The 14,551-nt window shown below is 43.6% G+C and overlaps 1 pseudogene; it reads left to right on the forward strand.

Annotated features, from left to right (window-relative positions):
- The first annotated feature begins 12,768 nt into the window (after nt 1-12,768).
- On the forward strand, nt 12,769-14,166 carry LOC147711476 (zinc finger BED domain-containing protein 4-like; annotated as a pseudogene).
- Nucleotides 14,167-14,551: the final 385 nt, after the last annotated feature.

Consider the following 14,551-nt stretch of genomic DNA (forward strand, 5'->3'; position numbering starts at 1 on the left):
TCATCTACCGACATCACTATGGGCTGAACTAATGCCAGGCTTAGATGTGGAAGAGCTTTGGATAGCTTCTTGCTCAACGCTCTGGGACCTAGTTAAACCCGCGTGGCTTCGTAGGAACCACCTCTTTACTATACATAGGGCATACTATTCCCCCCATAGGTTGACTAAGTTCTCTCAAACAGGCCCAGTTTTATGCCCAAGGTGCGGGTTAATCGCAGCATCAGACATCCATATGTTTTATGAATGCCCAAATTTATCCGCTTATTGGGAAGCCATTGGGAATAAGCTTTCACAATCCTTGGGTGAACATATCTCTATAGACCTCGCTCTTGTTATATTTGGTCTTAAAAGTAAAACCCGCAACGCCGCAACAAATCTGCTATTTTATTCCATTCTAGTGGCACGTAGGGAGATATGTAGGCATTGGAAAGATGCTCAACCGCCTACAGAGCATGAATGGCGAGCGTCACTTCTTCAAATTTCGATCTCGCCAGAGCAGGAAATCCCAATAGGAGAGCTTTTTGGGCTATGCTTGGATAGCAGCGACAAACCTGTTTTTTTTTTTCCCCCCAGGTCCTATGATTAACGCGTGCATTGCTTATCCTTGCTACCATGACTAACAGTCCTGGTGCTATAGGGGTCTCAATAACTCAGGCACTATCTACTAAGGCACAGCCCTAAGCAAAATCATGTCTGGCCTGTGTGAATGGTGCTGATGGGAATTGGTCTTCCTCCCTCCCGAACGAATTCTCCCACCAGTTATAAGCTGAGACAGCACAGTACACAACCATTCGCCCTTTTGCTCTGTGGTGGTCTTTTGGTTTTGATAGATTGGAGCTATGCACGCAAATGAGGACAAAAAAAAAAAAAAAAAAACATTAAACAGTAACACATTTAAGAAAAGATTACATAACCCAAAATACAATGTACCTTGCCATCGCTGTGCTCCGCCACCGCCATCCTGCCCCAGCTTCTCAATGGGGCACATAATAACACCGGAGCTAGAAAAAAAGAAAAGCACATTCAACAGGTAGACAATTAAAAAGAACTCAGCACTACAAAACATAACGTAATGCAAAATACAACGTAAGTTGGCATCGCTGCAGTCCGCCACCCCCATCCTCTGCAAACTTCTCAATGGGGCACGTAATAACACCCTAAATGGATAAAAGAAAAACCCATTCAACAGTTACACAATTGCGGAGAAATCTGCACTACCAAGCATAACACCACAAAATACAACGTACCTTGGCATCGCTGGGCTCCGCCACCGCCATCCTGTACAAGCTTCTCAATGGGGCAAGTAATAACACTGGAAATGGAAAGAATTAATAACTTTAAACAGTAACACATTTAAGAAAAGATTACATAACCCAAAATAGAAGATACCTGTGCAAGCTTCTCAAGGGGGCACGTAATACACCGGAGCTAGAAAAAAAGAAACGCACAGTCAACAGTTACAAAATTGAAATGGACTCAGCACTACAAAACATAACATAACGCAAAATACAGCGTACCTTGGCATCGCTGCGTTCTGGCTCTGCCATCCTGTGCAATCTTCTTAATGGGCCACGTAATAACACCCGAAAAGGTAAAAAGAAAAACACATTCAACAGTTACACAATTGAAAAGAACTCAGCACTACAAAACATAACTTAACGCAAAATATAACATACCTTGGCATTGCTGTGCTTCGCCACCGCCATCCTGTGCAAGTTTCTCAATGGGGCATGCAATAACACCAGAAATGGAAAAGATAAACAACATGGAACAGTTACACATTTCAAAAAACGTTACATAACGCAAAACAGAATGTACCTTTGCATCGCTGCGCTCGGCCACCGCCATCCTGTGCAAGCTTCTGACTTGGGCACGTAATAACACCGGACCTAGAAAGACGAAAAACACATTCAACAGTTACACAATTGAAAAGTACTCAGCACTACAAAACATAACATAGCGCAAAATACAACGTACATTGGCATCGCTGCGCTCCGCCACCGCCATCATGTGCAAGCTTCTCAATGGGGCACGTAATAACACTGGAAATGGATAAAAGAAAAACCCAATCAACAGTTAGACAATTGAAAAGAACTCTGCACTACCAAACATAACATAATACAAAATACAACATACCTTTGCATCGCTGCGATCTGCCACCACCATCCTGTGCAAGCTTCTCAATAGGGGAACGTAATAACACCGGAAATGGAAAAAATAAGCAACATTAAACAGTTACACATTTCAAAAAACATTATAGAAAGCAAAATAGAACGTACCTGTGCAAGCTTCTCAATGGGTGCACGTAATAACACCGGAGCTAGAAAAAATTAAAAACGCTTTCAACATTTACCCAATTGAAAAGAACTCTGCACTACCAAACATAACATAACGCAAAATATAATGTACCTTTGCATCGCTGCGCTCCATCACAATCATCTTGTGCAAGCTTCTGAATGGGGCAAGTAATAACACTGAAAATGGAAAAAATTAACAACATTAAACAGTAACACATTCAAAAAAAGATTACATAACCCAAAATACAACGTACCTTGCCATCGCTGTGCTCCGCCACCGCCATCCTGCCCAAGCTTCTCAATGGGGCACATAATAACAGCGGAGCTAGAAAAAAAGAAAAACACATTCAACAGGTAGACAATTAAAAAGAACTCAGCACTACAAAACATAACATAATGCAAAATACAACGTACCGTGCCATCGCTGCAGTCCGCCACCGCCATCCTGTGCAAGCTTCTCAATGGGGCAAGTAATAACACCGGAAATGGAAAAAAGAAAAACACATTCAACAGTTACACAATTGAAAAGAACTCTGCACTACCAACCATAACATAATGCAAAATACAACGTACCTTGGCATTGCTGTGCTCTGCCACCGCCATCCTGTGCATTCTTCTCAATGGGGCATGTAATAACACCGGAAATAAACAACAAGAAACAGCTACACATTTCAAAAAACATTACATAACGCAAAAAAGAATGTACCTTTGCATCGCTGCTCTCCACCCCACCATCCTGTGCAAATTTCTCAATGGGGCACGTAATAACACCGGAGCTAGAAAAACAGAAAAACACATTCAACAGTTACACTATTGAAAAGAACTCAGCACTACAAAGCATAACGTAACGCAGTATAAAACGTACCTTGGCATCGCTGTGCTTCGCCACCGCCATCCTGTGCAAGCTTCTCAATGGGGCATGTAATAACACCGGATATGGAAAAAATAAACAACATGAAACAGTTACCCATTTCGAAAAACATTACATAAAGCAAAATAGAAGTACCTGTGCAAGCTTCTCAAGGGGGCACGTAATAACACCGGAGCTAGAAAAAACGAAATCATATTCAATAGTTACACAATTGAAAAGAACTTAGCACTACAAAACATAAGGTAGCGCAGTATACAACGTACCTTGGCATCGCTGCGCTTCGCCACCGCCATCCTGTGCAAGCTTCTCAAAGGGGCGTGTAATCACACCGGATATGGAATAAATAAACAACATGAAACAGTTACACATTTAAAAAAATATTACATAATGCAAAACAGAACGAACCTTTGCATCACTGTGCTCCGCCACCACCATCCTGTGCAAACTTCTCAATGGGGCACGTAATAACAACGGAGCTGAAAAGAACTCAGCACTACAAAACATAACATAACACAAAATACAACGTACATTGGCATTGCTGTGCTCCGCCACCGCCATCCTGTGAAAGCTTCTCAATGGGGCACGTAATAACACCCTAAATGGAAAAAAGAAAAACACATTCAACAGTTACACAATAGCAAAGAAATCTGCACTACCAAACATAACTCCACAAAATACAACGTACCTTGGCATTGCTGGGCTCCGCCACCGCCATCCTGTACAAGCTTCTCAATGGGGCACATAATAACATCGGAAATGGAAAAAATGAACAACATTTAACAGTTACACCTTTCAAAAAACATAATAGAATGTACCTTTGCATCGCTGCGCTCCACCACCGCCATCCTCTGCAAGTTTCATAATCGGGCACGTAATAACACCGGAGCTAGAAAAAAAGGAAAACACGTTCAACATTTACACAATTGAAAAGAAATCACCACTGCAAAACAGATGACGCAAAATACAATGTACCTTGCCATCGCTGTGCTCCGTCACCGCCATGCTCTGCAAGATTCTCTATGGGGCACATAATAACATCAGAGCTAGAAATAAAGACAAACATCATTCATCAGTTACACAATTGAAAGGAAATCAGCACTGCAAAACAAAATACAACGTACCTTGCCATCGCTGCACTCCGCCACCGCCATCCTGCGCAAGCTTCTCAGTGGGGCACATAGTACCACCGGAGCTAGAAAAAAAGAAAAACACTTTCAAAAGGTAGACAATTAAAAAGAACTCAGCACTGCAAAACATAACATAATGCAAAATACAACATACCTTGTCATCGCTGTGGTCCGCCACCACCATCCTGTTCAAGCTTCTCAATGGGGCACGTAATAACTAACCCTGGGCGGTGAACTCCGCTAAGCTTGCGGAGTTTGCGAAGTTTAGGCAACTTCGCGCTTCGCAGTGAACGCAAAGTTGTCAAATACTTCGCAATCTACAGCAAAGCATAGTTGTTTTCTTCCTCGCGCGCTCAATAGCATTCTCACGTGTGCGGTAATGACTTACCGTGGTTCTGCGTTCGCCTACTCAATTTTCTCTCCCGCTCGTGTGCCCCACAAAGTTTGGAATCCGGCCGAACAATCCCGCGAGACTGTGCGAACACGATCACTTAATTTGGACGCGCGATCTTCCTTCCCGCGCAGTGTTGGTAAGATCAAGTTTCTGAACATGAAGAAACTAAAATGTGGCACAGAATATCTCTCAAGCATGATAAAACCTTCTCGAAAATGATCATTTTGCTCAGAAAAACCCCTCAGATTGTGATTTGGCTGTAGTCTTTTGTGCAAGGAGTCCTCTATTTTTTCTACTCTTTTTTTCAAGAGGAAGGAAGTGCTCCTGAGTCTCCAACTTCCTGTTCCTGTCCAGCAGGCTCCTCCCAGTGCTTTGTCCATGTGCTGTTCACTTTCATTTGGATTTGGAGCTGGAAGGATCACTTTTTGTGTATGTCTGTTGCATCATATCATTGTATTGGATTTATTGAGGACTTTTGGATTTGAAATGTTATTTTACAAGTAAGTTGGGGAATTGGTGTACATGTTTGTTTGATTGTGCTTTTTTTACCTACAGTTTTCTGGGCTTTTCAATCCTTGTTAAAATTATTGTTGAGGGAGGCCTGTACTTTCATGAGGGGCCAAGTTGTATTTCTTTGAAATTTCATCCAGTAGGCTCAGAGGTACCCATGGGCCCAACCGTGTTTCTGTGGTGTCTGTTGAATTTTAAAGTTTTTAAACATCATGGATGGCATTGGATTCAATTGCAAACTGTGTTTTTTGGAGTGGAATTTCAGTTTTTGGGTGTGTGTTAATTAAATATTGGCTTTTCAGCCAATAGGTAACCTTAGAGTTCATATAGTCAGTGTAGACCTGCTTGAGTTCATTGTATGTACTTTCTGTGGGTGGCCTGGCCATGTGGTGGTGGCCATTTGTGGGACCAGCCACTGTGCTTTTGCCATAGGCCTCCAAGCTTGTGGCCTACTCTACCAGTAGGCCCAGAGGTACTACGTAAGTCATCATGGGTGCATGAAAGTTAAACAACTGTTTTTGTGGTGTTTGTTTAATTTTTAACATCATATATGGCAAGGATGGCTTTGGATTGATTTGCATAATGTGGATTTGGGGTGGAATTTCAGTTTTTGGGTGTGTGTTAAATAATAGGTCTTTTTAGGGCTCGTCCCTTTTCTATTTTGCAGAAATAGAACAGGGGGAGCCCTTATGTCGCTGATCTGCTTCTTTCCCAAAGGCTCTCTTCAGGCAGCTGATTGGCTGTCCTCAAGGAGGATTCCCAACAGTTCACGAGGTCGTGGACGAGCTTGCCCGATCCTTCCCCCTGCCAGCAGCATTTTTTCACATCAAAGGCTTCGCTGTCCCGCCCCCTGCCGTCACTTATTCACGGCCGCAGGCCTGCTCTCTTCCCCCAGTGCTTGTTTAGAGTCTGCTGCAGGCCGGCCCTGCCGCTGCAGTCTCAGCAGCTTTCGTACTTTTTGCCACCATTTAGAAAGTGTCTGCATTTATGTCACTACTGTTAGCAATCTTGCCCTAGACACTAATTAAGTAGTATTGCCCCTACAACGCAAACCTACAATTACTTTAAATCCAGGATCTCATTAATACACATTACTCACTGAATACCGCACTTGATCGTACAAAAAACCTTTTGCTTTCCCTTTTCATGATGTCACAGGACAGTGAACACAATGACATTTCCTAGTAATGTTATGTGTAGTACGTAGAAACGATTAGCCGAAGACTGTTTGCAGGGAGCAGTGAAAGGTGGAAGATAATAGCAGCATGGTACTTTCTGACCAGAAATTCAGTATGTGCACATATGCCCAATCATGTATATTTAAGAAAATTACATTATGCTGCTTAAAAGCCAGCATTAAGTGATTAGAACTGCTTTAAAGACATCACTGAGAGCTTCACGGCCGCAGGCCATGCTCTCTTCCCCCAGTGCTTGTTTAGAGTCTGCTGCAGGCCGGCCCTGCCGCTGCAGTCTATGCGTGGGAGGGCTTCCGCCATTTGAACTCTCTTCGGGAGATACGCTTCTGAAGTACATCAAAGCACCGTCCGTTTCTCCACCTTAAGCTGTTCCCACCACTGCAGTGTTTCATCTACTACCGCCTTTTCATCTCTGAGCTTCTGTGCTTATTCAGGCCTCCCAAGACCATCTCATGCCGTCCTCCCCATACTGAGTATAAGATGGCGCCACCGGTCTGCTGGGCCAGCACTTTCTAGGAGCTCGTTTTTTTTTTATCTAGCGCTTGTGTTCATCGTTTACAATTCGCTGCTCTATTAGTACGTGCACTGTGCAGTTTGGAAGTGTACATATAGAGTATGTCAGTGTGCATTTTTCTAATAGCACACATTGCCATGAACCCCATTCAGGCACTTAACCAGCATTTGGCACATCAAAGCCTTCGCTGCCCCGCCCCCCGCCGTCACTTATTCATGGCCGCAGGCCGTGCTCTCTTCCCCCAGTGCTTGTTTAGAGTCTGCTGCAGGCCGGCCCTGCCGCTGCAGTCTCAGCAGCTTTCGTACTTTGTGCCACCATTTAGAAAGTGTCTGCATTTATGTCACTACTGTTAGCAATCTTGCCCTAGACACTAATTAAGTAGTATTGCCCCTACAACGCAAACCTACAATTACTTTAAATCCAGGATCTCATTAATACACATTATTCACTGAATACTGAACTTGATCGTACAAAAAACCTTTTGCTTTCCCTTTTCATGATGTCACAGGACAGTGAACACAATGACATTTCCTAGCAATGTTATGTGAAGTGCATAGAAACGATTAGCCGAATACTGTTTGCAGGGAGCAGTGAAAGGTGGAAGATAATAGCAGCATGGTACTTTCTGACCAGAAATTCAGTATGTGCACATATGCCCAATCATGTATATTTAAGAAAATTACATTATGCTGCTTAAAAGCCAGCATTAAGTGATTAGAACTGCTTTAAAGACATCACTGAGAGCTTCACGGCCGCAGGCCGTGCTCTCTTCCCCCAGTGCTTGTTTAGAGTCTGCTGCAGGCCGGCCCTGCCGCTGCAGTCTATGCGTGGGAGGGCTTCCGCCATTTGAACTCTCTTCGGGAGATACGCTTCCGAAGTACATCAAAGCACCATCCGTTTCTCCACCGTACGCTGTTCCCACCACTGCAGTGTATCATCTACACTGCCTTTTCATCTCTGAGCTTCTGTGCTTATTCAGGCCTCCAAAGACCATCTCATGCCGTCCTCCCCATACTGAGCATAAGATGGCGCCACCGGTCTGCTGGGACACCACTTTCCAGGAGCTCATTTTTTTTTTATCTAGCGCTTGTGTTCATCGTTTACAATTTGCTGCGCTATTAGTACGTGCACTGTGCAGTATGGAAGTGTACATATAGAGTATGTCAGTGTGCATTTTTCTAATAGCGCACATTGACATGAACCCCAGTCAGGCACTTAACCAGCATTTGGCACATCAAAGCCTTCGCTGCCCCACCCCCGCCGTCACTTATTCACGGCCGCAGGCCGTGCTCTCTTCCCCCAGTGCTTGTTTAGAGTCTGCTGCAGGCCGGCCCTGCCGCTGCAGTCTCAGCAGCTTTCGTACTTTGTGCCACCATTTAGAAAGTGTCTGCATTTATGTCACTACTGTTAGCAATCTTGCCCTAGACACTAATTAAGTATATTGCCCCTACAACGCAAACCTACAATTACCTTAAATCCAGGATCTCATTAATACACATTACTCACTTGATCGTACAAAAAACCTTTTGCTTTCCCTTTTCATGATGTCACAGGACAGTGAACACAATGACATTTCCTAGTAATGTTATGTGTAGTGCGGAGAAACCATTAGCCGAAGACTGTTTGCAAGGAGCAGTGAAAGGTGGAAGATAATAGCAGCATGGTACTTTCTGACCGGAAATTCAGTATTTGCAAAAGATTAAGCTATTGCAATTTTAAATTACAAGAAATTTTATTTAAGTAATAATTATTGAAAAAAATGCAACCCATTGTTATTTTTAATATAAATATTAATACATCTAAGTAATGTAAATACAACACATATTGCATTACAAATGCTATAGGTGTCACGTTTGCAAAAGTTAACACTATTGGCATTGTAAATGACAAAGATATTAATTTCGCTATTTTCAAAACAGAAACATAAATAAAAAATTTGTCATTTACAATACTAATACCTCTAACTTTACTAATGTGAGCCCTATTGCATTGCAAATGCTTGTTCTGCAAGGAGGTAACCCTAGGACTTCAGCTCACGTAGTTTTGATAACTTTGCACAGTGCGACAACACGACCTTACATGTTTTGGCGCCCAATCTGCACGCTCGCGCTTGCGATAACGACTTTTTGTACAGTTCGCCCTGCTGAACACGCCGAATTTTCAATCTTGCAAGCAATATGTCTCGAGTTGCATAAAACCTTCTCGAAAATTATGAGTTTTTTTTCATTTTGCTAAAAAGACTCCTCGGGTTGTCATTTGGTTGTAGTTTTTGGAGCATGGAGTCATTTTTCTGTTTTCAATTTTTTTTTAAAGAGGAAGGAAGTTCCCGTGAGACCTCAACTTCCTGTTCCTGTCCTTCGTATGTAGAATGTTGTTTCAGGGTGGGCTGACCATGTGGGTGGCAGCCATTTTGTGAAGCTAAGCATTGTGCTTTTGCCATAGGCATGCATTGTCTGTCTTCTCTTTCTTTTCATGTTGTTGTGGGTGGCCAGGCCCTGTGGTGGTGGCCATTTTATGTGACCTTCTACTGTGCTTTTTCCATAGGCCTCCAAACTTGTGGCCTATCTGCCAGTAGGCCTAGAGTCCCAGAGGTAGTCATCGGGGGTGCTTGATGTAGCTGTTTCTATTTTGTCTGTTGAATTTAAACATCATTTAGGGTATAGATGACATTGGATTGAATTTCCAAATGTGGTGTTTGGGGTGTAGTTACATTTTTGAATGTGTGTCAATAAATGCCTTTGTTGTATGTGTTGTTGTTGTGTAACTTTCCAACATTTTTAGCCTTGCAGATTTTCTTTTTTGCATGAAAGCTGTGATGTGTAACAGGCATCCTCCTTTGTCTGGCCATATAGGGATATAGGCCTACTTGAGTTTATTGTATGTACTTTCTTGTTGGTGGGATGACTATGTGGGTGGTGGCCATTTGGTGAAGCCAGGCATTGTGCTTTTCCCATAGGCCTGCATTGACTGTTTTTTATTCTTTTTTTTTATGAGCGCCTCACCATGTGGTGGTGGCCTTTTTTGTGGGACCAGCCACTGTGCTTTTGCCATAGGTCTCCAAGTCATCATGGGTGCATAAAAGTTAAATAACTGTTTTTGTGGTGTTTGTTTAATTTGTAACATCATGTATGGCATGGATGGCTTTGGATTGATTTGCAAAATATGTTTTTTGGGGTGGAATTTCAGGTTTTGGGTGTGTGTTAATAGGGCTTTTTCTGCCAGTAGGTAACCCTAGGAATTCAGCTTGCGTAGTTTTGATAACTTTGCACAGTGCGACAACGCGACCTTACTGTTTTTGTCTTCTTCGACGCGCTCAATCTGCGTGCTCGCTCACGCGTTAATGACTTTTCAACCTTTTTAGCCATGGGGATTTTCTTTTTTGCATTAAGCTGTGATATAGGCCTGCTTGAGCTCACTGTTTTCTGGATTTTACCCATGTGCCTGAGATGAGTGACCATGTGGATGGGTGCTGTAGTGGTGGTAGTAGTAGTGTGCAGTTTTGTTTTTGCCACATAGGCCTGTGTGTCTTTCTATTGTTCCTGTTAGCTTACTGTTTCCATCCCCATTGCTATCTGCTGCAGGTCACTGATGCTGCATCCATCCGACATGATGCACAAATTAAGGATAAACAAGTTCCACCTCCACTACAAATTAAAGCACAACAAATTCCACATTTGACTGATGTTCTTCTGCCTTCTTTGCTTGTAGGTGCACAAAAGACTGAGGAGGAGGTGTCTGTCATCATTCATTGCCCATTGTACTGCCAGACATTTGACCTTCTGTTGTACATGACGCGTGGTGTGACCTGACCAGACATCTATGCAACTTGTTCAACTGAGTGCTGTTGACATCTGAAGAAGATGGACCCAAAGAAAGCAGGTACCAGGTCCTCCAAGACCAAGAAAGTTGCTGAGAAGAAGAAGGAAGAACAGAAGAAGGAAGTGACACTTAAGTCTGGTGTTGACCCCAAAACCTTTTTTGGGAAACCAAAAAGTACGCCTGAAGCAGCGGTGTCCGGAGGGCAAGCTGAAGGCAGCACATCCGCATCAGTGAGCCCAACCCACCAGCCCAGGCCTAAGCAGATGAGTGTTTAAGAGGTAGCCAACCTAATGGTGGAAAGCAGTGATGCCGAGCCTGACCTAAACTTATCGCTATCTCAAGTAGTACACAATCAACGCATGAGGGAACACAGCAGATAAGTGGTGAACAATAACAACCACAACCAACGCCCGCAATAGTAGTTGTTGTTCCTCCCGAACTAGGGGAAGTTCAGGAAATTGAGCCTCATGCAGAGCAAGAAGAAAAGGAAGCCACTCATGCAGGAGATCTATTGTCTTCCAAATCCCCACTAAGGAAAAGGAGGGTTAGTCCATCAAGTTCTTCACCAAGCATCCCTTCTGATGATCTAGATCTCACTTGGGAGTCACAACAACCTGAGCATGAGAGGGAGACACATTCCAAGACCAGGCTAGGGAAAAAGAAGTTTCCAGAAAGCCTTACACTTATGGAGGTCGATGTAGAACAGCAAGATAATGATGATGATGAGTCTGACCCAGTCATCACAAGCATCACTCCCGGCCCAAGGACATGGAGACCAACATTTTTACCCTATACAGAATGGCTGTGACTATTAGGGATGTAGCACGCATACCTCCAACACAGGCAACACCAACACAACCTCCAGCTTCCATATTTACATTAGCAAAGGGCCGGTAGCGTCCTACATCCAGCACAAGCACCACCTCAGCAGAAGTAGATAGTGGTACTACTGTGCAGCCACATAGTCAAATTCAACACACACCCTCCAGCTCATCCGGTATTTGAAGTGGCATCTCAAGTAGGAGACAAAAGTTAAGCTCCACAGTGTGGGACTTCTTTACGGTTAGCGTAAAGGAGGAGAACATTGCTATATGCTCCATTTGTCATTCCTCTGGTAGTCGTGGTAAGCTTGGTACAAACTATGGTACCGGAGGCCAAATGACCCATTTGGAAAAACACTACGCAATCAAGTGGGAGGACCATCTCCGTAGCATCAAAACTGGAACCATTGATGCTGGTGAGGATAAACTAGTACAAGGTCCACTCACTGTCGAACAGGAAGAAGAAAAAGAGGGAGACATTCTATCTGGTAATGGTACACAAAGTAACCCTGTCCCCAGCACTGCAGTGGTACAGCCCACATCCTCCACATCAGCAACATCTCAGTGGCCAAGAGTAAGAGTCAGCCGGAGACACCAAGGAGTACTGCGATGCAAAGTGCTGCGCCGAGCCGAACAGAAGGAAATACCACACAGCGTACCATTTACTAGGCAGGAGGGAAAGTTTGAACGCAATAGCACATTGGTACAATACTAAGCTGGCTAAAATGTTAGCACTGGACCTTCTCCCTTTTTGTTTTGATGAAGGGGTGAGTTTTCTGGAATTTGTGACAATCATCTGCCCAAAATGGAAGGTTCCCAGCTTCTACTATTTTGCCAGAGTTGCTGTTCCAGCACTACATCACGACGTGCTGGAATTGATTGGGAAACCTTACATCAGAGTTCTGTTCATAGTATCCACCTGACAACAGACATGTGGACCAGATGCCAAGCCACTGATTACATGTGCATCACTGCACACTGGTTCTCTTTTTCAGGTGTTAGAGAAAAGCTATCTGTAGGCGTTGACACTGTTGAGATTTTTAATGACAGGCGCAGACATGCAACTGTAGCCATGTTTGCTATGGAGAAATCTCATACTGCTGCAAACATTTTGGCAGAGTTTAACAGCAAGTTCTTTGAATGGCTGCGACAAAGAGGGCTTAACATTGGTTTTGTTGCCATGGACAATGGCAGTAAGGTAGTTAAGGCCACGAAAGATGGAGGCTATTTCAGGCTCCCATGTTTGGCACATTGCATTAACATTGTTGCTCAAGACTTTCTGAAAAATGAAAGCAAAGTCAGCAACTTACGGACCACCTGCAGAAGAATATGCACACATTTCAACCATTCTTCTAAAGCCCGGAAGCAGCTACGGGTCATTCAACAGGAGCATACAATGCTAGTCAAAGCACTCATCCAGGATGTGCCAACACGTTGGAACTCAAGTTATTACATGCTTAATTATCTGTTTGAGCAGTACATACCACTTAATGCTTATATCATGACAAGAAGATTAGGTGATCCTACTGTGAAAGCCATGACCGTTGAGATGTGGAAATGGGACCTCATTAAATGACTGACAGAGATGCTACTTTCTTTTGAGGTCTTCACACGTGCAGTCAGCAGGGAAGACTGTACTATGGGCCAAGCTATCCCATTGTTGTACATGCTAGAGCAACAGCTGAAGGAGGTGTCTGAAACATACGAAGGTGTAGAAGACAACGTAGACGCATTTTCTTTGGCGAAGGCCTTAGCCGTCTGCTTATCTGACAATACAAAGATTCAAAATAAAATTGTGTCACATCGACATTACATTACTGCAACAATTTTGGATCTACGGTACAAAATATTTCTGAACAGTAATGCAGTAATTCCTTTTTCATAAGGGGATGTTGCCAAGCACAAAACTTTAATAGCTAAGGAAGCCACTGATTTAGAAAATTAACGGCTCTCAATTGGATGCTTGCCAGTACCAGCCCAGGACAGTGCAAGTACTACAGGGCATCCAGAGTCAAGTTCTTCTTCAGAGCATGAGAGCAGTGCGTTTGCTTCCCAGCAGTCACAAACACTACCAATAACATCAACATCAGCACCAACAGATTCTGATTCATCAGACACAGCAAAAGAAATAGCTGCTTGGTTTCTACAGAAAGGGATGGGTAAGTCCATTGCTGGTGCAAAGTCAAAAGAGGCCAAGCAAATCAAAGCACCCCTGAACATTGAGTGGATGATCCAGGCCTATCTGGGTGACACAACAGAGGTCGTCATGGAGCAAAGCCCATTGGTGTATTGGTATAGGAAAAGAAGCCCATGGCCAGTGCTCAGCAGGCTGGCGATAAATTATCTGGCTTGCCCTGTCGCAAGTGCCTCTTCTGAGCGTGTTTTCAGTGCTGCTGGTGCCATTGTAACTGTGAAAAGGACCAGTCTCTTACCCAAAAGCATGGAGAGGTTAACTATGATCAAAATGAATCAGCACTTCCTACCACCGGACTACAAAAAACGTGAATCACAGCAGGAAGAGGAGAGCGACTCCGAAGACATAAGTAGTGGGTTACATGACCTACTTCTGTCCAAACCACCAGAGTATGAGGACGAGCTCCTCTTCCCTGACAACTAGGCTTTCAAATTGTTACTTTCTCCCTTCCTTTATTGTGTGTATATCTGTCTTTTTGGTTCAAATCAAACCACAACAAATCCTTCTCCACTGTCTCTTATTTTTACTTGCCTATTGGAGTTGCATGTCCCTGCATTTATCTGTCCACTCCTCTCCTTAGAGTCCTGCTCCATCTTCCTGACTTGCCCTAAATATATTTCCATCTTGCCAGACATTGGATGGAGATGGAGAATAGTACTATAATGTAGCCTCTAACAGTCCCTCCATAACAAGTTAAACGTACGTGACTATAGCCATCTTCTGTTTTGTTTCCAATCCGAAACTCATCACTGTCTTACGGCTACCACCTCTGTCTGCAGGCACACACAACTCTTCACTGTCAGAACTT

This window comes from Lissotriton vulgaris, chromosome 5 (assembly GCF_964263255.1).
Source record: "Lissotriton vulgaris chromosome 5, aLisVul1.2, whole genome shotgun sequence".
Taxonomy (NCBI): Eukaryota; Metazoa; Chordata; class Amphibia; order Caudata; family Salamandridae; genus Lissotriton; species Lissotriton vulgaris.